We start from the raw sequence: 26,463 nt of genomic DNA on the forward strand, positions 1-26,463 counted from the left end.
GAAGAAAGTGCTGTAATAAAGTAATATTATTGCATTTATCCTAAGGTATACCTTCGGGCTCAACGACTACCGTATTTTTTCTTTTAAATCCATTTTGTCTTAACGCGGTAGAATCTACACTTTCCTTAACTTTCCTCTACTGCAAGAAGCCACTGGCACACGTCCAAGAGTCAACCAATATTTCTGTTAGAATACGTAACCGGAGTGAGACATATTTTTGTCACTCACGTGGAACATACCGCATAGTATCAACAAGATAAATACACTCAGACTATTTTGTACTTTATTAAGCTCCATAATCCTCTCAACAACACTATCGATATAACTCATTCCCTAACACTTTTTTTATTTATTTTGTTTTCTTCCCACATTCTTTCTCTCTGTATTTATGTTCTTTCTGCACATGCATATATACATAAACTTTCTAGTATTCTACGTAATATTAACTTTTTTGTATATAAAATTTAGCTAGTTCCATTGATTAAGAACCATAAAAGGTTCATCGCTAGTGAAATAAGTCTGTCATTTCATCTTATCTTGAGGCCATCCAATCAAGATGGCGCTACTATCCACTTTCCAAGACTGATTTTATCGTCTCACTTTCTATGCCTACCAACTTTTCTCCACGGATTTTCCACCCGATTGCACGTACAGTAGCGTACTTATGATTTTGTTTCGGGGGCTTTGCTAACTTTACTCCTGGAAATGTGAAAATTCTGCAAGATATATCAATTACCGTACTTTAAAATAGTAAATATAATCTCGGGAGGCTTAAGCCCGGAAACCCTCTCTTAAATACGCCACTGGTAGCAACGGATGACATTCAAACATGTGAGTTCCGTTTGACAATGTGATACTACGACAGACTTCTAAGCTATGGGAATTCAATACTCAAACTTTAAGTAGTACATCTATATCTACTGGTTGCAATAGATTAATAACATCAAAGATAGAACTTGTTCCTCGGACGCTGAATCCATATCAGAAAGCCATTACTAGTTTTATGCCTTACTGATTTTATTCTGTGGCGATATAGATTGAAACCGGAAATGGTTAATTTGAAGCACTTCCGGTTTAAATAGACCATTAAGCGAGAAGATAGAATCTACTCTTGGAAAGCTGAATCGATTGCAAAAAAACATCATATCAATCTCTCTTACAGTTTTTACTCTGCGGAAATTAGTATTGAAACTGGAAGTAATAGTAAATTTCAACCACTTCCGGTTTTGGAAGAGTGTTGCAGGCTGTGACGATATGCTCTCTTGAAACATTGAATGTATTCCAGAAAACCACTTGCCGCTATCTTTTACCATTTTTGTTCTATGGCGATAAATATTGAAACCGGAAATGGCTAATTTGAACCACTTTGGGTTTGAATAGAGGATTAATGAAGAATATGGAATCTATTCTTGGGACGATGAATCGATTGCAGAAAACTGTATCTCGATGTCTCTCGCCGTTTCTGTTCTGTGAAAATCAGTATTGAGACCGACAGTTATATTAAATTTGAACTACTTCCAGTTTCGGTAGAGTATTCAAGATAGTCATGGTACTTTCCTCGAGATACTGAATCGTTTTCAAAAGACCGTTTCTCGCTATATGTTACCGTTTTCTTCTATTGCAATAAAACGTTGAATCGGAAATGGCTAATTTGAACAACTTCCGATTTGAATAGAGAGTTAATGCAGAAGATGGAACGAATTTTTTGTACACTGAATAGATTGCAAAAAAAGAAATAAAAAAGAAAGAAAGAAAGAAAAGAGAAAGAAAAAGGAAGAAGAAAGAAAAAGAAAAAGAAAGAAAGAAAATGCATCTTCATATCTCCTACCGTTTTTGCTATGATACCTGTCGACAGATTAACGGACGGACGGACGGACAAAGCAACGGCAACGATAATATCGTGGAAAGGTCGATATATAATATCGACAATATCGTTGCCGTTGATGAGCGAAGTAAGCGACACTATAACGACTCACCAAGGGTAGTCGTCAACCTGGTCCGTCTAAGTAAGATATACAAATATTGAGTGGTAGTATTAGTTGGCATGTAAAAATTATCTTTAATAATTATATAGCACTATTCTCACCTTTTCTATTAGAATGATAACGTCGATGAACGTTGCTAAAATGGTTTATTAGCTGATATATTTTATAATATATTTTCCTTCAAACTGTCAAGCACACAAACTTGCTGACTAGGTATCCATAAACATTTACATAGTAACAACTATCCCATAATAATATTTTACATATATCAAAAACATTCTTCTTTTTGTTATTATTAAATTAACATTCTATTAAGTATAGTGCACATGTATGAGCACTTTCTGCCTAAGGTACAGGTAATTATTAATCTATCCAAAGTATTTTGTTATAACACACCCAAAAAAAATCTTCTTCATATATGAAAACAAATAAAAAATAATAATAATTGGGAAAATTATATTTTAAAACAAGGACTACAAAAACTGTTCTGAAGAGATGTGGAGGACGGCACAACACTTAGAAAAAATAGCCCTATGCCTAAACATGTTTAGATTTAACAGTGCCGTTTTAAATAGATGGTGTAAACATATTTTCGTGTCGATGAGAATTAATGCTGATGCACATTGCAAATTATATTAGTTTTATTTTTTGTTGGAACACTGTTACATATTGCATGTATATTATTTTGTTTTCCATGCAATTAACATTAATGTCATAGTAGATTAAATGATAAGATTCGAATTAGTAATTCTGTTTTACATTGCTCCATACATACACTGGCGCAAATCCCGGGGGGATGAAGGGGACATGCCCTCTCCAATCTTGGAACTGGGGAGATTGTCCCCCCCCCCCAATAATCCGATTTGAAATGTGTTTTTTGGGAGAGAAATTTGATTGTGTCCGATCGCCAGAAAGGAAAGTGAGATGAAATTAATGTCCACTCAGAATAAGCCTTAAATCTGTCCGCCTCCCAATGTTGAAGACAACTCTGCTCCCCTGATCCTCCACAGCATTGTTTCTCGACTACAGAAATAGTTTGAACATCGCTATATATATAATATGGGAACGATCTTACCCGCCCCCCGCCCCCCAATGTTGAAGACAGATTTGCGCTGTTGCATACATATCTGTCGTTTCTCGTTTCTTTTTGTCCATGAACTCAAAATCCTGGGCAAGGCTTGCATAAACTTTTCGCCATGCATTTTGCTTTCAAATTCTGTCCTTGAAAGAGTCTGTTATCTTATCCCATATGCAAGGTCTACATTCCACAAGTTCAATAAGGGTTAAAATGTCGAATGGAAAACTTCCTGCCATCTCTAAAAATCTAAGCAAAACTAGAAAGATACGAATGCAATAATACACAACCTTTTCATTCAGTCACTGTAGCTAAACTGCAGAACTCTATCAGGGGGTCGGTCCCGGTACAAAGGGGAGAGGGAAAACTTGGATACATAGCTTTGGTCTTTGTTTTCAATTGCAAGTCCACAAATTATTTTTAAAAAGGGGGAATTTGGGATAGTTTTGGAAATGAGAGAAAAAATCGGCAACAAGTGAAGCATGAAGTCACATCCCTATTGTTGAGATCACAACCAAGAAAATGCCAAATGAGTAACTTGTCTTTGGAGCTTTGGAATGAGTGTCTGATTGTGCTGGTTTCGTTTCAAAATAATAATAATTCTGCTTTGACTTATCAATAAATATTCTATTCAATCATTGCTTATTAAGTGGAACCGTGAAAAGTGATCTGCACACAATTCTGATGAAAATAAAAGAAAGTAATAATAATCAGGATTTTTTCCATATGCTTATGTTCACAGTGTATCAAACTTTGAAAATTACGCTTAAATTAATTTCCAGAATGTATTAAAATTTAAAAGCATTAATAGATTAAAAAATATACCATCAAAGAGTGTGTGTGTGTGTGTAAGAGAGAGAGAGAGAGAGAGAGAGAGAGAGAAAGAAAGAAAGAAAGAAAGAAAGAAAGAAAGAAAGAAAGAAAGAACAAAAATTTAAAAAAAGGAGTGGAAAATAATCAAGAAATTGGTTATCTAAATTTCCTATACCGTATTGTATTTGGTAATAGCTATTTAGAGGGAAACTAGTACTCTTCAGACTTCCCACATTTTATATTTATTTAATAAAGGGAATTAGCTACTCCAAAACAGAGACTGTAAAAAAATAATAAGCTGTTCCGAAGTTGTTTATAGGACAAGATAATAATAATAATATTATACAATTGTAATAGAAAAAATGGAAACATCAAAATTCCAAAGACAAGAAACGAAACAAAAATACACAGCGCCTTGTCACTCACTCTCTTCATCTAACCCGCTGGCCGGCCGACATTATCGGTGGCGTGTGCATCCAATCATAAGAAAACATTGCCCCCGACAAAATCGATGTCGGCGATACAGCCGACAGTACCGGGGGCTTGGCCGACAGCATCTGCGTGTCGGAGGATCGGCCGATAATATCGGTGGCGTGTGCAAGCTACGATTTGAATACATTGAAGTCGATTTCACCGCCGACATTTTCGGTGCTTCCACCGATATTATCGTTGCCGTGTGCAAACGCACTAAGACTTCCGATACTTATGGATAGCATAGTTTGGAAATCTAAAAACCGGCAACCTCCAGACCTTAGGATTTTGAATGATTATTTGTACTGTATATAACTACTGTGTAACTTATATTTAACAGGAAATGAGTACCTGTACAGTCCTTTAAAGAAAGAAACGCTGCATGAAAATCAAATGAAATTCTAATGTTCACGAACTAAATAAAACGTTCTATGGAATTTTAGTTACACTGAATAATATAGTTCTACAAAATCCATAAATAATATAGTTCTACAAATTAATCAAATAAAATAGTTCCTTAGAGCCACAGCACCATCAAAACAAACTGCTCCTCTAGAAAGCAGTGTCGCGCCAAGGCGCTTAATTTGAAAATGCGCTCCGTAATCCATGTTGGAAATTTGGAAGAACAGAATTATCGATTACCGGATTTTTGAATATCAACTTGTAATAAGTTTTCTCCATTCCTACAGCTTGAGTCTTACCTGACTGTGCAAGAATTCATAGTTAAAATGCCATTTGGTAAACTGTGCTCCACAAGAAAATATTTCCCTACAAATGTTTATGTTTTTCTCATGATATTTTCAATGATGTATCAAGTTGCATACCTTTCCAAACAAAAAGTTCAGGTGGTTCCCGGGGTTGCATGCTAGGGAGCCCTGAGGAGCAAGAAGAGCGCTTCATTGAATATACATTCTTGACATTTTTCCTACATCATTTTTGTTTTGTTCTTTTACCTCCAAATACGGTTGTGATGTACAGTATAAGCACTGGACTTTTAATATCTGAGACACTTGATGGCATAATGTGTACAAGGGAGAGAGTTTCTTGCTAACCCCTTGCGTTCCAATGACATTCATGTGGATGTCAAGGTCATTTCCCTTTTTCAGTTCAAACGTTCCATAATGCAAATGCTTTTAATCAGTAACGTGAATGCTCTTCTCGCGCTTGCACAACAACTATGCCCTATATAACGGTCTAGACAGTCCTTTAACAGTAAATGAAATCCTGGTATTACAGGACACACACAGGAAAATTACACCTGGAACGCAAGGGGTTAATGGTTTACTGCAACATCAATTCGGCTGCTAACAATTTGCAGTTCCAGAAGCTGAGAGAGAGATGGTGATGATAACGAACGAAATGACGGGATGAAGAAAATGTGAGTAAAACAGGAGAACCTCGTGAACACCCATGCATACGTATTTATACGAAGCCCAATTGGCGAGAACTGTGATCGAATCAGGGATCCTATATAACAGAGGTGAGCGTTCCATCGTAAGCCACTGAGATGCTTTTCAGTTTTAATTATGTTTAATTCTTGATATCCTGTTGGTTAATGAATTTCGATTCATCGATACACCATTGTCTAACCTGTTGCGATGGCTATGCCTCAACGACATATTGATGCAGTGTAGTTTCATGATAGTTAAATTAATTAAGTAAATAAATAAATAAATAATAGTTATTTATAATTACGAAAACTGTCTGGGTGTCTTTGTAGAAGATAGGTTATACTTCACTTAACGTATTCAATAGAATATTACTAAGCTTGCATCAGGGGCGGATTCAGGACGGACTTCTGGGGGGGGGGTTGAAATACTGCTACTTGGAGCTACTTTTAAGAGCTCCAAACTCTGGAGTGGGTTTTATTTATATATAAAATAAGAAAGTTGCGTCTTCTGGGGGGGGGGGGGGAAATCGCCCCGATCTCCCCCCTGGATCCGCCATTGGCTTGCATAGCTGGGTAAGATAGCCAATTTCTTTCTCTTATGGTTTAAAAGAACATATGGAAAACTAGAAATTGAGAAAGTGATGTAAAAAAAAATTGGTTGAAAATAAGAATTAGCTATACCAGCATACCAGAACTAAGTAATAGCCCGGTTTTTTCACATATATTCATTTGTACACGTCAATTAATACTCTTTCAACATAAAATCACTCGGATTTCCTACGGCATGAAACAGCCAGATTGAGCTTAGTTTTGGCTATATGCTTAGTATTACGCTCCTTTGGCGCAGAAGTTCATGTGACAGATCCCATATTAAGCTATGGGTTCACATCTCATATAGTCTCGAAGCTGAAGCCAGGATCCAACCAACCATCCAAAAGTCAAGGATCCAACCAATCCTTGTTACCAATATATAAAATAAATTTTAAAACAGAAAGTTTAGACCTCTGAAAGAAAGTTTGTTTTATGATTATCACCACCACGACCATATGTATTCTGCCAATATATTATCATTTACAGCAATTTAAGGAATTTCCATCTACCATGGTCACGAGCTAACCTCTTCGTTTCTTCCGTTTTAATACCGTTCATCAATTGTAGCCTCTCTCTCATCTCCCTGTTTTTCCTTCCATCGTACCTTCAATCAGGTACCTCATGATACAGTTTCTTCTCAACCACTGACCTAGCCAGTTCATGTCTCCCTTTCTAATTACATTTACTAATATTCCTTTTTCCCATATAATTCATAACACTTCCTTACTAGTTTCTTGTTGGACTCAAACAACTTTCTACGTTCTTCTCCACACCCAACACTGCCAAAGCACTAATCTTTTGTGTTATTCTACAAAAAAAAATTATGACTAACTTTAAAAAAAAAAAAAAAAAAAAAAGACCAATGCCACAAAATGTTGTACTGAAAATACATTTTGATTAACAAATACTGTTATTATGTTTGTGTAATATTATATGAGCACTCAACAATTTAGGCATAGCACTCTGGTTTGAGAAAAATAATAATAATAAAAAAAAAATACTTACTCTGTATATATAAACTTTCATCATAAGTTTAAATTCAAACAGAAGACTAGGGGAAGCTTTAGATTTAGCTGGGAGCGTTGAATGCAGCCACAATTCAAGGATCAGCCAGATTGTCTTCTATTTTGGCCTCTGTTATCGGAGTAAGAAAGAAAGAAAAAAGAAGCCCCTCTTCCCAGCTGGTTTCATAGGAAACGCAGTATGGGTAGACGATACTTAAAAGCGTGTAGAACGAAAGAAGATGCTAGGCGATGGTGTGGGGAAAATCATAAGGTATCGCTTTCCGCTAATAAAATTGAGTGCAGCAATAAACATCGCTTTCAAAAGCAAATGACCGGCCAACTGAGAACAAACGATTCTGCATAAACAACAGAAGAGGATCACGCCCCGTTTGCATGCACTTAACGATCTGTTATTCCGTGCTAAGCTCTTTAAAGAAAGCTCCACCAACGCGTTCTTCAAATTGGAGGTTAAAAATAAAAGAACTTCATGTAGGAGAATGCACCTGAAGACAAAAAGGAAATCACAGGAAATAATCACTTTCGTCTGGAGGAATATGACGTGAAAATTATTACCGTTATTGAAAGTGGGTGAGTTCTAAATGGTTACAGCTCTTTTGCTTTCAATAACATTGTATTCTACCACAACTCTGGATTAACTAGCTATATCTCGAATCGTGTATGGAGCTCTCTTGTAGGTAAGCAGTTAGCGTACGCGCTTTTGGCGTGGGAGAACCGGGTTCGATTCCGGACAACAAGTTATGTAGTTCGGATTCCACGTTGTTGTAGACCCACGTCTCATATAGCCTCGCTGCTTAAAGAACGCTAAGCTGAAGATCAAATCAAATATAACCGCGTATGGAACTCACATTTTAGTAGCTTAGTGGTGTAACTCATCACTGATGCAAAGAACACTTCGATCCTGGAATTCTTCAAATGCTTTTTTTTTTTTTTTTTTTTTTAAATTTCACTAATTCTTTTACTACATACAGCTGCACTTATTTCGCGTTCTCTAGTGTATAGAGTGTTTGAGTTATAGTTTTCAATTTTATTTCAACACATTCTTTTGCACTTTGAGTTAGAAGAATTCCGGTAAGTGAAAGTTTACGATAGAAATGAAATTAATAAAGTAATGATAGCTGTAGATGATTCAAGGAAATACATTGACGTAACGCTGTGCACCACAAGCGTAAATTACTCCTTTTCACTCATCTTGTAACTAAGGCGCGCGTCTTTGGAGCACGGGGTACTCGTGGGAGAACCTAGAACAATTTGAACACAATACGGTACACGTCTTATATAGCTTCGGTACTGAAAAGGATGCAAAATTTCAACGCATTCAATCAATAACAAGCGTATATAACTTGGAATTGAACTTATAATTCCCTGAATCGTTACAAGAAGCCAGCTGTCACGTACGGTTCTATTTTGTATATTGCATCCAGATTCGTCTGTGTAATATGGGTTCTTGTCACCACGGCATAGCGCGTCCTCAGGTTGCGGATCGAGGAGAAGGCCTCTAGATATACAGGTTAGCTGCGAATATACTGAATAAGCAGTCGCGGACAGCCGACTAGAAGTGATCCTCCAGCTTGGGGGTTTGGATAAAGCTAACAACCTCATCCTGTAACAAACAAAAAAAAAAAAAAAAAAAGAAAAAGAAAAAGAAAGAAAAGAAAAAAAGAAAAAAAGAAAAAGAAAAAAAAGGACTTGTTCAGAAATATTCACAAAAGCCTCGGACAAGGACTGATAACTTGGCACGACTTCAGCAAAAGAAAATGGACATGAGATTTGGAACATGGAATATTAGAAGTCTTTATAGGGCAGGCGCGTTAAAATCCGTAACGAGTGAGCTAGAGAAATACAGGATGGACCTAGTAGCAGTTCAGGAAGTTAGTGGGAAGGAAATGGAACTGTGAATTCCGGAAATTTTACGTTCTTTTACGGAGAAGGAAATAAAAATCACTAATTAGGAACAGGATTTTTTGTTCACCAACGAGTAATATCAGCAATTAAGCGGATTGAATTTGTTAATGATAGATTTTCTTTTATTCCTCTTAAGGGTCGGTGGTGTGATATTATTGTTTTAAATGCACATGCCCCAACAGAAGATAAGGATGGCCATATAAAAGACAGTTTTTACGAAGAAGTGGAACTGATATTAGACCAACTCCCGCCATACCATATGAAAATTCTATTAGGGGATTTCAATGCGAACGTAGGACGAGAGGATATTTTCAAACGATACGAAAGTCTGCATAAGGAAAGTAATGACAACGTTGTTAGATTCGTGAACTTTGCAACATCCAAAAACGTTACCGTGAAGAGTACAAAATTCCCACATCGCGACGTTCATAAATATACTTGGACCTCACCAGACGGAAAAAAAACATAATCAAATTGATCATATTTTAGTAGATAGAAGAAATCAATCTAGCATAATTGATATCCGGTCGTTTAGAGGGGCTGATTGTGACACTGATCACTACCTGATAGCAGCGATAATACGAGAGAGATTATCGTTGAGCAAAGAAAATATTCAATGTCTGGAAACGGAGAGATTTAATTTAAAGAAATTAGAAGAGAGCCAGGTAAGAGAGGAATATCAGATTGAAGTTTCGAATAGATTCTCGGCTTTAGAAGATTCGAAGTGCACTAGTGTTGAAGATACTTGGGTTGAATTTAGAGATAGCGCAAAACTTTTAGAACAAACAAACGCGATTTCTTGAAAGCTAAAATTAAGGAAGAAGATAATAGTAAAAATAAAAACATTCGGGACATGTATAAGGGAACCAACGAATTTAAGAAAGGCTATCAACCTCGTGCTTATATATTAAAGAAAGCTGACGGACCAGTTCTCACGGATACAGATAGCATCTTAAATAGAAGGAAAGATTTCTTTGACGATTTGCTTAACACGCAGCCAAAAACCAATATGCGTGGAGGAAGGGAGATACACAGCAGGACCGTATATTCCAGAACCCAACCGAATAGAAGTAGAAACCGCTATAAAGAAATTAAAGAAACCGTAATCTCCGGGTGTAGACGAAATTCCGGCTGAGTTAATTTTAGCTGGAGGCGAAAAATTGTGGAACAAGATACACAAACTCATTCTCTTATCTGGAACAAGAAAGAACAAGAGTGGAAAGAATCAATCATTGTTCCAATTCACAAAAAAAGGCGACAAAACTAACTGACTTATAATTATTGAGACATTTCTCTTTTCTCAACATCCTATAAAATCCTTTCAAACATTCTATTAGCAAGATTGACCCCATACGCAGATGAAATTATTGGAGATTATCAGTGCGGATTTAGACGAAATCGATCAACTATCGACCAAATATTTACCATTCGACAAATACTCGAAAGGAAGTGGGGATACAATACCCAAGTACATCAACTATTTATTGATTTTAGAAAGGCTTACGACTCGGTTTGGAGAGAAACATTGTATAACGTCCTTACAGAATTTGGAATACCTAAAAAGCTAATTACATTAATTAAGGTATCCCAAAGTAAAGTCCGGGTAGGAAAATTTTTGTCCACGAGTTTTTACGTCTAGAATGGCCTGAAACAAGGAGATGCGTTGTTGCCAGTATTATTCAACTTTGTCCTGGAATACGCTATAAGGAAAATCAAAGATAGCAACCAGGGCCTAGATTGATTGATTGAAAGGGTTTATATGGGCGCGTCGACATCGAGGTCTTTTGCACCTTTCTCTGACAGGAAAAATGAAGTACCCAAGAACAAATAGTATCACAGATATAATAAAGTAAAAGCAAAGTCTGGAGTACGTAAAAGGTGTTCGGTCATTTATGAATTAAAATGTCATAGCATTCAAGAAATGTGCAAACTCGATACACAAACACAAGGACGGGTTAGTACACAACAGCATGTTAATCTTCTCTGCCGGGGCAGCTCGGCAATAGGTGCACACACGTGGGGCAGCAGCCCATAATTAGTAATGAATATGACAGTGCAGTAAAGAAGATAAAAGCAAGGAAATGCTATGACAAGCATAAAACCACCATGAAAAACACAAACGGTAGATAAAAGCAGAAATAAATTAATTAAAAGAAATGTGAGAAATGCACTCACAGATCACGCAAGACGTGCAAAGGCTGTAAGTAGGTGAAAACTTACTGGATCATCTGGACATTGTCTCCAAGCAAGGTAGACAGATCACCTGGTAAGCCAAGACGGGCTCGCTCAGGAGCAAGAGGAACACATTCCACAAGAAGGTGGCGGATGGTCAGGAATGCACCACACTGGGTGCAGGAAGGCGGGTTCTGACGACGTAACAGGTAGCCATGGGTCAGATGGCTGTGCCCGATACGTAATCGTGCCAATCGTCGTTCTTCCAGTCTTGAAGGACGAGAACTCGTGGCCCAAACACCAAGTCGCGGCTTGACAGCATGCAATTTATTCTGAAGGTGCTCATCCCAGTTTGTCTGCCAGCGCTGAAGGAGAAGACGGTTGATTACAGGGCGAATATCAGAGCTGGGGAGCGGTGACGGATACTCAGGTCCTGTAAGGGCAGCTTCTTTGGCAACACGGTCAGCACGCTCGTTCCCTGGAATACCAGCATGGCCAGGCACCCAACAAAATTGGACATCGCAACCTGCAAGTCGTAAGGAATGGCAAGAGAGTAGAATTTGCTGTACAATAGGGTTCACAGTTGACACATCCGTGAGACTATGTAAAGCGCTGCTGGAGTCAGAGCACAGGAGAACATGTCGGAGATGGCGTCGACAAATATAATGCAGAGTCTCCAGAATAGCAACCAATACAGCAGTGAACACAGTGGAGGTAGGATGGAGCTTCAAGCCAGAGCTATGATCATCTGTGACGAAGGCACAGCCAACAGAATCTTCATGCTTCGAAGCTTCATGCTTCGAACCTTCGACATCTTCAGGGCCTAGAGTTGAACGGTGTTTACCAGGTTATGGTGTATGCTGATGATGTAAATTTAATAGGGGATGATAGGAGAACAACAGAAAGGAATGCATAGGTACTATTAAACGTTTGCAGTGAGTTGTGTATAGAAGTAAATACAGAGAAAACTAAATACATGGAAGTGCGTAGGGACCGTATGGCAAATTATGGACGCATTAAAATATTAAATAATACTTTTGATAAAGTGGATAGTATCAAATATCTAGGATCAATATTAACAGAGAAAAATCATATTCACGAAGAAATTAAATGTCGATTAAAAGCATGGAATTCGTGTTATTATTCAGATTTCTTGTCGTCGCGAATTCTGTCGAGGAATTTGAAGCTTAAAATATATAACAATAATCATGCCTATTGTTCTGTGTGGTTGCGAAACATGGTCGCTTACTTTAAGGGAAGAACAGACAAAGTATTCGAGAAAAAGATCCTGAGGCGAATATTCGGACCCAAGAGGAACGGGAATGGGGAATGGCCGAAAATTCATAACGAGGAACTACATAATTTATACGGTTTACGAAACATTGTTAGGGTAATCAAGTCTAGGAGGCTCAGGTGGGCAGGTCATGTAGCTAGAATGGAAGAAAGTAGAAACGCTTTCAAAGTCTTGACTGGAAGACCCATAGGAAAACGACCATTAGGAAGACCTAGGCGCAGATGAGAGGAGAATATTAAGATGGATATCGCAGAAATAGGAATACAAAGTAGAAACTGGATCCAGTTGGCTAAGGATAGAAGTCAGTGGAGAGCTTTTGTGAACGCGGCATTGAACCTCCGGGTTCCATAAGCCATAGAGTTAGTCATACAGATTCGTAGTCACCCGGTCACGTACCCGTGCTGAAGTTATTCAAAACACGTATTTTATACACGTTATTTTCTTGAAGAAAAATGGGGATGGTATCTGTGCAGGTCTTTGCCGTTATTCCTGGATTCAACACGGATTATAGCTAACGTGACAATTAACTGTACTTACCGTCTTGGAGAAAAGATCGATAAACTCTCTCTCTCTCTCTCTCTCTCTCTCTCTCTATATATATATATATATATATATATATATATATATATATATATATATATATATATATATAAAAGAAGTCCGGACTGACTGACTGATCAACTCTTATACCGAACAGCTTAAGGTAGAAGTTAGAAATTTCGACATCATATGGTTTGTAACGTAAGATACCACTAAGGAAGGATTTCTGAGAATTCGACGTGGAGGGGAAAAGAGGTTGCAAGTTGCAATTATAATGAAAGTAAGATATCCACCTCTCGGTATGTTTTAATGTTTCAGACGTGTAATTTGGAATTTTAAATTAAAATAATTAAACATAAATTTCAGTGGTTTTGGATATTTGACGTAGAAGTGAAGAGAAGAAAAAGGAGTGGAGTGTTCTATTATTATATTAAGAAGACCATTTCTCAGAATCGCTACAGTGAAATTTGATATTTGTAGACCTAGAAGTGAAGAAAAGGACGCGAGAGTGGTTCATTAAGGTACCAATAAGAGGTGCTCGAACTTCACCCGAGATTGTGAATGTAGAGGAATTCTATATGAAAGATACAGGAGGAGGACCGAAAAATGTTGCTCACAGTAGCCTAATGCGTGAAGGCATTCCGTTTGAAGAGCAATGTTATCATCAAGCTCAGAAGATACTCATATTGCTCTTCAGTATCGTATTATGTACAACGTTCAAGAAAAGTGTTAAACATCGAATTTTTGCCGACAGCTGTCAGCATTGTTAATATAGGCAAGGACATGAGAAATTTTTAAATGTGACCCCCTCTCCCCCCCAAAAAAATATAAACACTGGTAACAAAAACTGTCAAGTTTTGTCAAAATTAAATGAGTTTCATTAATCGCATATAGGTTTTTATGAACGACAATTTAACTAAGGGCGGGCCCATATTGACCAGGCAGCCAAGCTGAAGCAGAGAAATGTTACATTGGTCACAGTACTAAACCTGGTCAATATATGGCCAGCCTAAGTCTAAAACGCAAATTAGATGATCGGGAGTCAGAATCTTGCACACAATAATGTTTCATATGCTTACAATGCTTATCAAAGTCTACAACCTTGCCAAGGTTAGTTAAGATCGAATGAGCTTAATCGATTGCACATTATTATTTTTTTAAAAAATCTATTGAACAAGAATTTTAGGAATGATCCAAAAATGGATCAAAAGATTGCGATCTTGGAAAATAATTTTAGCAATGATCCCCAAAAAATGCATCAAAAGATTATAATCAGTTTTTGGATCAGGGACCACAAAATTTTTGAACGAACCCTAAATCGAGTTTTCGTATTTTTTACGCAATAAGAACATCATACTGAGTTAAGTGATAGTTTTGATTTGGCTACACTATATGTAGTTCTCCAGATATAAGGCTTACAAGAAAATGATTGATTGAATGAAATATATTGGATTTTTTTAGATTAGGAGCCACAAAATTTGTGAACAGACCCTAAATCGAGTTTTCGTACTTTTTACGGCATAAGCACATCATACAGAGTTAAGTGATAGTTTGGGTTTGACTACACTATATGTAGTTCTCCATATATGAAGCGTACAAGAAAATTTTTGATTAAATGAAATATATTGGATGTTTTAGATTAGGGGCCACAAAATTTTTGAATTATGCCTGTTATGCTGTATAGTTGTGAAACATAATCGCTTATTTTGAAAGAAGAATGCAGACAAACTCTTTGGAAATAATATCCTGAGGTGGATATTCTGACCCAAAAGGGACAAAGATGGAGAATGGCGGAAACTTTATAACGCAGAACTGCATAAGTTATAAGTTTACCTAACACTGATAGGGACATTACATGTAGGAGTCTCAGGTGGGCAGATCATATAGCAGCAATAGATAAAAATAGGATTGCTTCTGACAACCCAAGCGGAGAAAGACCGTTAGGAAGACCTAGTCGCAGATGAGAGGACAATATTAAGATGAATCTTGCAGAAATAGGAATACGAAGTAGAAATTGGGTCCAGTTCGCCAAGATCAAACCTCAATGGAGAGCTCGTGTGAAAGTGGCATTGAACCTTAGAGTTCCACACGCCAAAGATTACGAATTTTAATGGAAGCTTTAATATATGTATATATAAGTTTAGCATCCTTGCCTTTAGTGTAAGTGGCCTCAGGTTCAATCCCCGGTAGGTACATTTTTTTCAATTTTCACAAGCATCGTGAAGCAATTGCATAGCCACTAGAACTAAGAACTACTGGCCTCTGGTCTTGAAAGTCGGCAATAAGATACCAAATGCTGACCACACATCACTCAAACCAACAGCCATTTATCACTTTCAGGCTGTAGAGCTCCCTCGGGGCTAAGCGGTTAGCGTACTCGCCTTTAGCGTCGGGGATCTAGGTTCAATTCTCTGCGATAGCTCATATGGTTCGGATCCCATGTTAAGCTGTCGGTCCACGTCTCATATAGCCCCGCTGCTGAAAGGGATGCTAAACTAAAATCAAATCAAAATCAAACTTCCAAGCAGAGGATTGTTTAAAGTTTTTTTAATTAAAAAAGGTACCGTATAACTGTTTCTTAATCTTGTCTTTTCCTTTGATATCAGTAGATTCTGTTTAACGATTTTTCTTTTCTAAAGAAAAAAAGACTTCTTCAATAATATTTTTTTTTCTCGGGTTCTTTAAAAGATGTCTAGCCTTTATAAAGAAAACTAAATTCTTGAGAATTCGTTACGTATACATTGAACTTTTCTGGGATTATCTTGTATTAGCATTTTAACTGCTTTCTAAGACATCTTAGTTTGAAATATGAGATTACTTTGAAAACCTTTCTTTTCAAAACCAACTGCATAAAATAGTGTATAAAGTTCTGTTTTACCTGTCTCTATAATATATTTACTCCGAAATTATTACTTCTTTATTATGCTTTCAAAGTTATATTTGGAACTTTATTTTTAAAAGTAAGAAAGAAAGAAAACAAAAGGTATCTACAGTACATTGTGACCTTGACTCATAAAGACATTCCTTAAACTTATCGTTTCTGTTACACTTTACAGATTAAATGTAAAGCTCGGCGCCAGATTCCCAACAAGACAATTACAAAAGAAGTTTTTTTTTTTTTTTTTTTTTATGATGCTCAAAGATCACGGTGTCCTACGTCAGTAATAAAGTATATCTCTCTAACGTAAAGAATTCCTGTTTCGATTCCAGGTTATACCGGTAAGTCCGAAATGGACAACGTTGTATTTAGTGGATTTTGTTAAAGGTCTCCGGTTTTATTTTATTTTTCCTTCCACTAATTCTGTTATCATTCATTTCTTATTATTATTCATCTGCTTACGCTGTATATAAAAACAGAAGACACTGAATTATTTTTTTAATCAAGCATTTTAAATTACAAAAACATTAAATCTTTATGTTTTATGTCCCACGGTTATACCGGTTAAGCTAAAGGAGACGGTGATGATGAGAGATGAGTGAAATGGTGGAATGAAGAAAGTGGGAGGAAACGGGAGACCCCCGCGAAAACCCACGAGCACGGTTTTTGCCCACCACAAGGTCCACACGGCGCGAGCTGGGATCGAACCAGAGACCCCAAGCACCGGAGGTGAACGCTCTACCACTGAGACACCGCTCCCCCCCCCATTTTAAATTACAGAATGTAGCCAGACTTATTTTTATAATTGAATTATAACGATGCTTTTACTGGTCTAACCCCAGCTTTTCTAGATGAACACATAATATAAACTATTATACAGAGTATCCCAAAAGTCTCGTATCAAGGAATACTCGTACTGAAATATTGCAGACTTAAAATACGCATAGTTGAAAAAGTAGATAAGTTTGAACGTTTGTTGTACACTATTTTAAATTCCCGTGACAATATCTATAACATATCCGTAGTCTATTTATTAAACTGTGTGTGTTTTAAGCCTACAATATTTCAATATTCCCTGAGTTCAAACTTTAGGGACATTCTGTATATAAAAACGTTAAAACATTAGAAAGAAGCAAAAAAAAAAAAAAATATATATATATATATATATATATATATATATATATATATATATATATATATATATATATATATATATAGATTAATTGATAGTCGTCGTGAATGTATGAAACAATATTTAAATTATGTATATTTGTTTGGGGTAACCTCTAAATCCATTGACGCAACTGCGGCATTCAAGCTTTAAACCACAATAGCTCAGCTCCTAATTAAGGTAGTAAGTTAATTTTGGTATCAATATATTTCTGAAGCTTTCTGCTGATATGCATTTTATGTATGTGAGGGTTCCATGGCGAAGGGGAGGGTAAAATGTTTGTTTTCTGCAACAGAATTTTTTTGGGGCCATTCCTCCACTCTTGGAGATACATTCATAACAATTGGTATGTGAAGTAACGAAATAGTCCACTACATGGTAATACCTTGTATGTGTACTTGTTGCTTATATGGAAGGAGGAGGGGAGAGAAAATTGACCAACATTTTCAGGCTTTTTTTTTTTTTTTTTACGTAAATTACATTTATTTTCAGGTCGATTCCATATAAGTCTTCTACGAATACGGCAGAAATTGCACAAATGTTACCTAGTTGGAATATGTGTTCCATAACCTTTACAACGATGTATCAATCATGGCTCTGTGGTAATCAGGGGGTCAAGGGCGCCGATCCTGGAGATGCCGGGGGTCCGCCCCCCCCCCCCCCGTCCAAAGCTCATGTGAGCTTCCTATTACATTTATGAATATACAATATTTGTCATAATTTGAATGCAATTTGTCTTAAAATCCTCATATATATACCTTCTGCAACTGAATGCCCCCCTCCCAAATTTACAGAGAAATCGACGCCCTTATAGGGGGTCCCAGGGCCGACAACTCGAAGGTCTGCAACAGGCCTTCGAAAATGATATACAGGGCGTTTTTATAGGAATTTCGTTGTGAATTTTTACCTTGCTTTGTATTGCAGCAATGACTACTACTTTTTGTATTATTGTTACAAGTATTTTGCCTACACATTAGCATCATTTTGTCTGCGTAGAGTAACTGCAAGGGTTGCAGCTATCCCCAAATTTTATTTTTACATATTTTTAAAGATTCTTCTGTTTTTTTTTCTTCTTCTAGGAATAGAGTGGAATTGCATAAATGTTATCTCGTTGGAATACATTTTTTCGTAAGCTTTGTAACGACGTACCAATCATCACTCTGTGATAATTAGGAGGTGATACCAGGGCCCCCAACGTGACAGTCTACGATTTCGTTTAAATCCCTGGCGGGCGTATTTTTACAGCACTGATGTGGACCTACAATTTAACGAGACACCCGAAACATACAGGCACTAACATACATCCGCACATTGTATACTGTATATGAATTCTGTTGATTTTTAGCTTTGGAACTTCTTTATCTTAATTAAAACTAACATCTGACCAAAGCAAATTATTTTTTAATAAATAATAGTGTTATATATGAGTATTATTACTAAGAATTGAAATTGCTTCTCACGCTCACAAGTAAAGGGTCCAAATTAATGAATCGAGTTGCGAGATGAGACATAGTGCACCTGATAGAGGATGTGAAAATATGTGTATTTGCAAAGTTATAGCGACTGAGCGCATAAGAAAAGGAAGGGGTCAAAGTTGGTGGGAGAAGGGCTATATGTTATAGAAATACATAAAATAAACTGTTGAATCGTAAAAATAATGAAAGATAGACAATGCAAACGGTGGTACTTTCACATATTGGCAAAAGAATGGGCAGAGTAGATCACCAACCTCCACCACCATCTTGAAATGGAAAGATAGTCATGTGATATATCAATTAGGGTCATCATGTTCTCGAAAAGTCAATTATTAACTTTAGTGATAGTTATCCGTACTTATTTGGAAGATTTAGGATCATCTTTATGGTTATTTACGAAAATCTAGGAGACTGATACTCGTATGTTGAAAGTTTGGATTATCACGAAAACACATGTAAGTTAAACATATTATCTACAAGCCAAGGAAAGTAACAGTGAAATTTGATATCCAAGTTATACATTATATTACGAGTATTTATGACATTACTTCCAATTTGCTTCACATAATGCCGAAGACAACTGTTCCGGTCAGGAAGAACTGCTTCCACTTTTCTTTTTCTCTCTCTCGCTTTTGGTGGGGTTTATATAGCTACCTTTTCTTAAATGACATACTTACTAATATAGACCATAACACAAAATCTGATAGATTGGAATGCAATTATTACGTTCGTAGACCATTATTTTTTTTCACCAGCTGGTATATTTTCACTCAACTTTCTTTGTCCACCTTCATAAGCAATAGCAACTTGGAATGAGCGTAGCATCTGGATGAAAAATGGACTACTGTAGTCGAATGTGTTTTAGTGATAATTCAAACTTTCAAATACGAGTATCAGTCTCCTACATTTTCGTAAATAACTATAAAGATGATCCTAAATCTTCCAAATAAGTACAGATAACTATCAGTAAAGTTAATAATTGACTTTTCAAGAACATGCTGGCCCTAATTGATATATCACATGCCTACCTTTCCATTTCAAAAAAAATATCACAGATTTCAAAATGGAAGATTTCAAGATGGCGGCGGAGGTTTGCGATCTACTCTGCCCATTCTTCTTTTGCCAATATGTGAAAGTACCACTGTTTGCATTGTCTATCTTTCACTATTTTTACGTTCATTTGATGTATTTCCATAACCTAGCATAGCCCTTGTCTCACCAAAGTTGACCCCCTCCATTTCTTATGGCGCTCAGCTGCTATAACTTTGCACATACACATATTTTCACATCCTCTATCAGGCATACTATGTCTCATACCGCAACTCGAATCATCCATTTGGACCCTTTACTTGTCAGTGCGGAAATGCGAACGAAAATATTGTATTGCGCATGGAAACCGACGATTATTCGCTTATTAAAAAGGAAAAATTAACATGCAGCTTTGAAAGTTCGAATCCTGATGCAAGTCAAATCCTTAGCGCGTAGAACACAACGAAACGACGTGAGGAGTAAGCGCCCATAAAGTAATCGAATTTTCACAAAAAGTATTTGTTATTGTTATGACCATTATTGCTTCTTTGTTGTTGCAGACTATTTCGTAACTTGAAATTTTAAAATATTATTCAATCCTCCGGCAAAGTAAACATGCATACAAATTACCTATATTTGTGTTTTAAAAGTAAAAGAGATTCGTTTGTTCGTTCGTTATTTAGTAATCCTCCTCCTTAATGAAAAGGTTGGATACTGTTTTCGAAAAAGAAAGTATATTTTTAACAACTTGAGCCCTATATCTGATTGCAGTTGTTTTCTATTTTTAAATTAAAATGAAAAGTAAGCATAATGATTTACCACGGGGAAAAACCAGTGATTGAGCTTTCTTCCTTGTGCGAAGGATGTCAGTAATCAGAAAAAAAATACTACAGTATTTTATATTTTCAAATAATAATAATAATAATAATAATAATAATAATAATAATAATAATAATAATAATGTGTGTGTGCCGCGAGAATTCAAGTTACCCTGAAGTGTGCTGCAAGTTGAAAAAGGTTCGGAAAGGCTGTTCTAACGTAAAGGTCATTTAGAAGTTGAATGAATCTATCACAGAAATGTTGTAGATGGCCAGGACACTATAAGGTGACAAAGAATTATCAAGAACCCAAGTATATAATCATTCCAAATATGGACGTGAAAATTTTTGAGAATAATCGAAGATTAAACCTCATTCAGGATGAACGGCCTGAAAAAGCTTTTTACACTTTTTCACCTGAGTGCCTCCACCGGGAATCGAACCCAGGATCTCTCGCACTGAAAACGGAAGCGTTAGTGACTAATTTTAATTTCTGTTTAACTAAAAATATAAGGCATATATCTATCGATAGATGACATCAAACTGAACAAAATAATAGCTATGCTTGAGGGCAAATTCTCATGCGTAGTTGGGGGCCGCGGTGGCTCAGTGGTAGACCGTTCACCTCTGGTCCCAGCCCCCGCCAAGTGAACTTTGTGGTGAACAAACACCGTGTGCATGGGTTTTCTCGGGGTTCTCCCGTTTCCTCCCACTTTCTTCATTCCACCATTTCATTCATTAGTCATCACCACCGTCTCCTTTAGCCTAACCGGCATAATCGTGGGACGTAAAACTCAAAGATTTCATTTCATTTTTTCTCATGCGTGGTTTTCGAAAAAAATCTTTAAAAAACACTAACTTTTGTGGCTCCAGAAAATGCAGTTTGTTGTCAATAATGACCGACTTTTTGCTGGAAGAAAATATTATTTATTGTATGTTGATCAAATCCTATTAATGTCTATTTAAACTAGTTTGTATCTATGGCTATTTGTGTTTTCCCCTAACGGTAACATAATATGTACTCTTTACGCACATACTACTTATAAAGTCATGATAATATTTTCAATTACTAATTTGGTTTAATTGGAATTTTCTCCTCAGTCTTAAATTCAATGGTGCTCTTAGCATCATCTACCCACTCCTCCACATTATGGACATCCTTTAATATACAGATACGAGAAGATTACGACGCAGAAATTAAGATGGGATCAGGACTACATCAATTGTCAGTGGGAACCGAATCCTAGTTTTCTAAAACACCAAAATCAGAATATATAACTATTTAAATAGTAAATAAAAATTTTAGTTATGATTCCAGCATTTCTGTATGAACCTGAAGATAATTCATGCTAATTTAAGATCGTTTTTGTTCCAATATCGAAATATGTACTAATTTTAACATATCACGATTATAACTTTTAGGGACCAATTTTAACATATCGCGATTATAACTTACAGACTCCTACAGGAAGATGAAGGAAATCTCTTTGTTCAAAATTCCTCTCCGAACGAAGAAAATAAAAGTAATAGAACTTCAAGACAATGCACAACGATGATGATGTTCAATGTACCACAAATTTAAACTACGCGGGGGGGGGGGGCAATGGCTCAGTGATAGAGCGTTCACCTCCGGTGCCTGGGGTCTCTGGTTCGATCCGAGCTCGCGCCGTGTGGACTTTGTTGTGGACAAATACCGTGCTCTTGGGTTCTCCCGTTTCCTCCCACTTTTTTCCATTCCACCATTTCACTCATTTCTCATTATCACCGTCTCCTTTAGCCTAACCGGCATAATAGTGGACTTTGTTGTGGACAAATACCGTGCTCTTGGGTTTTCTCGGGGTTCTCCCGTTTCCTCCCACTTTTTTCCATTCCACCATTTCACTCATTTCTTATTATCACCGTCTCCTTTAGCCTAACCGGCATAATAGTGGGACGTAAAACTCAAAGATTTCATTTCATTTTAAAGCACGCGGAAACGAAGCAATAACTCCTAGCACCAGAGATGCTAATTGTTTCTATCTTTGAGCTACCGGGACCTAATTTCAATACGAAATCGCGCTCCTTACTGCTCTAGGGGCTAGATTCAGTCCCTTTAGTGCACGAGATTCTTTGTTCGATTCCCAGTGGGAGAATGTCGAATGATATGCAATGGTTGAGATCCCACTTTATATGAGTTTAGCGTCCCTTTCAGCAGTGAGACTATATGAAACGTAAACCTACAGCTTAATGTGGGATCCGTTCCACATGAACTCTCGTCGGGACATGAAGCCGGATCTCCCACACCGTAGCCACGAAGGAGCCCAGATTTAACTTTAAACCGTGGGTCTCGTTTTATAGAGATGCGCTGCTAACCATCAACGTAAATACAAGTCAATTGATCCCTTTTAGAAGTCCCTAATGTTAAATAGGAGCACGGTGGCTCAGTTGTAGAGTGTTTATCTCTAGTGTGAGGGGTCCCTGATTCAATCCCAGGTCATGTAAGTTTGAAATCTCTGAGTTTTACGTCCCACGATTATGCCGGTTAGGCTAAAGGAGACGATGATGATGAGAGATGAGTGAAATGGTGAAATGAAGTAAGTGGGAGGAAACGGGAGAACCCCGAGAAAACCCACGAGCACGGTGTTTGTCCACCACAAAGTTCACTTGGCGGGGGCTGCGATCGAACCCGGGACCCCAAGTACTAGACCCCAAGCTCTACCACTGAGCCACCGCGCCTCCCTCATTTAAGTTTGTAGTGAGCAGCATCAATATCTCGAGGTTCTACAATTTCTTTCTACATTAATAAATCAGCTCTTTCATAATCATTTATTTCGTTAATTACCTCTCTCTTGACTCATAATGACAATCATGGGAATTAAAATTGGAAATTGCACTTCTTTCCCACTTTTAAATAATAATAATAAAAAAAAACTGTAACAGCATGCTATATTTTCCATCTGGTTGTACCAAGGTACAGATTTACTGAATGAGAATGTAACATGAAAAATATCCAAAGTATATTGTTTGTAAATAAGCAAATCATTTGTTTACTTACTATGCCGCCAATGGCTGTGTACACCATTAGAGTAATCAGGAGTCCAACATGACTTAGCGCTGACCGTAATTGCGTCCAGCGAGGCAATTGTGTAGTTGTCAACGGTGGTTCACTCATTTCTTCTTTTACAACAGGTCAAAAGTCACACAACGCGAAACTATTACAATTTCTGATAACACTTAATTACAATACAATATTCACCCGCATATAACACCAGTCACTTATAAGATTAGGCACCATAATAAACAAACAAATAACAATGTGAGAATTTATATGTTTTGATCTAACACTGCTGAGAAACTCTTGAGAAAAGTTTCTCCGCTCCCACGTTCTCTCGCTCCAGTCAAGTTAAAATGAGATCGGTCCAGCCAAAACGCCGTCCCAATGCACGCTAGCACTACTGAAATACGAACTCAACAGCGGGGACATTTTACCATGCAGCACAACAGACTGTGTCTGGCGCTCTTTCTCCAGTTACGTACGATCATGCGCATTAACTACTTCTCTACTATGGGTCTCTCCTTTTCTTTATTTTCGTCAACTCCGGCTCTTTTTTCTCTCTTTTTCTTTCTTTTTCATTTACTTCCTATTTGCGATGCAAACGTAAACAATCAGCTGTCTGTCATGAAATTTGAGTGACCAAAAAAAAAAAAAAAAAAATCACGTTTACATATATACACAAACACTCACATATATATAGTACAGTACATTTTAAGTGCTTCAAAAAAGAAATGACTCCTAACAATAGGACGTTCAAATCTAACAGTAAACTTTGGCTGTACGTCTTCGTATAACCTCTCTGATTGAGGCTCTGTCTGCTCCTTCTCCAAGGTATAGTTTTTTGTATTTTAATTAAAATAACCTTATATATTTGTAGCTCGGAGATTTCATAGAAACAAGAGCTCAACAGGTGACTGTACCATGTATTAAAACTAACTCCATTATTAATAATTTCCATAACAAGTTTAATATTATAATTCAATATTTTCTTAAAATTCCTAGAAGTCTTTCCCTCAAGGCTTTCCAACTATTTTAAACTTAATTTCTAACTTTTTTGTTTTTTTCGTAAAGTTAGTAGTGGCTTATAACTTGTTATGAAATTCGGAATCTTAATGCTCGTATTAAAATCATTAACTGACAGAAATTCAAGGACCTCCTTAGCACCGAGGATAAAAATGAATGCTGCTTTACGTCCTTATGTAACATTTAAGTTATGACAGACGCCACTGGAGGAGATGGCTCAATGATAGAGAGCTTACTTCTTGTGTGATGGCCCCCTGGTTGATTACAAGCCATGTAATATCGTGCCTGTGGGCTTTCTCAGAGTTCTTTCGTTTCCCACTCATAAATCTTGACCCACAACCCTTTGACCCACTCCATCTCTGGCCTAAAGGATATACGTAACGAGACATTAAACTAGAAATTTCAAATTAACGTGGACTTCAAACCATGATCGGGGCTTGAATTCGGTACAATTTTTGTAGGTGCGCACGTACAATATAGGCCGTTCCCTCCACACTATTTCTCCTCCAAGAGAAGTGGGTTACGGGACCACAACATACGTCCGGGCTGAACCAAGGATATTAAGACAGGACATGATGTTTAAAGCGCATGTGGAGAAAGGCCAGTACCTTAGTGCTAGAGCGTTCACCTTTGGTGCATGGAGTTCCTGGTTAAATTCCAGCTGACGCCAACTGGGCATTGTGGTGGACAAACACCGTATGCGTGGGTTTTCTCGTAGTTCTCCCAGTTTCGTGATCTCACTACTTCATTTATTCGCTGTTCCACTATCTGATTCACTATTCAGAAACGAAGACCATATGTACAGGAAGCACTCGCTTAGCTACTTGACCACAAAAGTTCTGCTATGTTTATTTGGTCTTTCTACCTCAAAGAAGAAATTGTGCATGCTAAGTCTCGCAATAAGATAGACAGTATATAATTTAAAAGGAAATAAGTAAATACATCGAATATACAAATTAAAAATGTTCAGCGGAATCCAGTGGCTCAGCGGTACAGCGCTCACCCCTAGAGCAAGGGATCTCTCGTTCTACACGAGTTTGAAGTATAGACAACATCATGCCCATGCGTCTTCTTAGAATTCACCTATTTTCTTCCACATTCTCATTCGATCAATTATTTCATAATCATTCCCTTTCAAATTGTCCATCTGCTTTAGCCTAAATGGCAAAGCGTTGACGTAAAGCTACAAATTTCATTTCATTTTCATTTTATAAAAAGTGCTCAAGCAAAGTTGAAATAAAAAGCGTATCTTTTGGTCTACTAAAGTAACTAATGAACTTCATAAAGTCGCTTGATACCAGTGTTACCTCGAAAAATACGTATATCTGTTTCTATTGAAAGGGCGTCTTGTCTCACTTCATATCTCGTCACGAAAATTCTGTCTTGTCTCGTCTCGTGCGCAACACTACTTACTACTATTAAATGAACTAATTATATATTATAGAGTCCTTCGTGGTTAAAAGGTTAAGGTACGCGCCCTTGGCGTGGAACACCCGGATTCAATTCCTGGCAGGAGTTTATGTAGTTCGGATTCCACTTAATCAGTAGGTTCACGTCTCATAGATACTCGCTTGCTGCTGAATGCAACTAAATTTTACTTTTAGAGACAATAGAACTTCCATGCCGCAGAATTCTCTTCAATCCTATTCTGTGTCAAGTTAATATAGGCTGTCGTGTTTTTTTTATTTTCTGATTGACTGAGATTTAGTGGCCTTTTTCAGTACTGAGACTATAATAAATGAGGTCCTCTTCTCAAATTAGAGTCCTGTTCATTAAG

At 37.1% G+C, this 26,463-nt stretch overlaps 1 protein-coding gene across 1 annotated transcript in view; it reads right to left on the reverse strand.

Moving 5' to 3' along the window:
- Nucleotides 1-24,156, reverse strand: part of LOC145666843 (potassium channel, subfamily K, member 16-like) — a gene marked incomplete in the record, with an annotated part of 438,204 nt that extends 414,048 nt beyond the window's left edge. The window contains 1 exon segment of the mRNA XM_081734418.1: nt 23,664-24,156.
- Nucleotides 24,157-26,463: the final 2,307 nt, after the last annotated feature.

The sequence above is a fragment of the Thermobia domestica genome, chromosome 12, assembly GCF_964235325.1.
Source record: "Thermobia domestica chromosome 12, izTheDome1.hap1.1, whole genome shotgun sequence".
Taxonomy (NCBI): Eukaryota; Metazoa; Arthropoda; class Insecta; order Zygentoma; family Lepismatidae; genus Thermobia; species Thermobia domestica.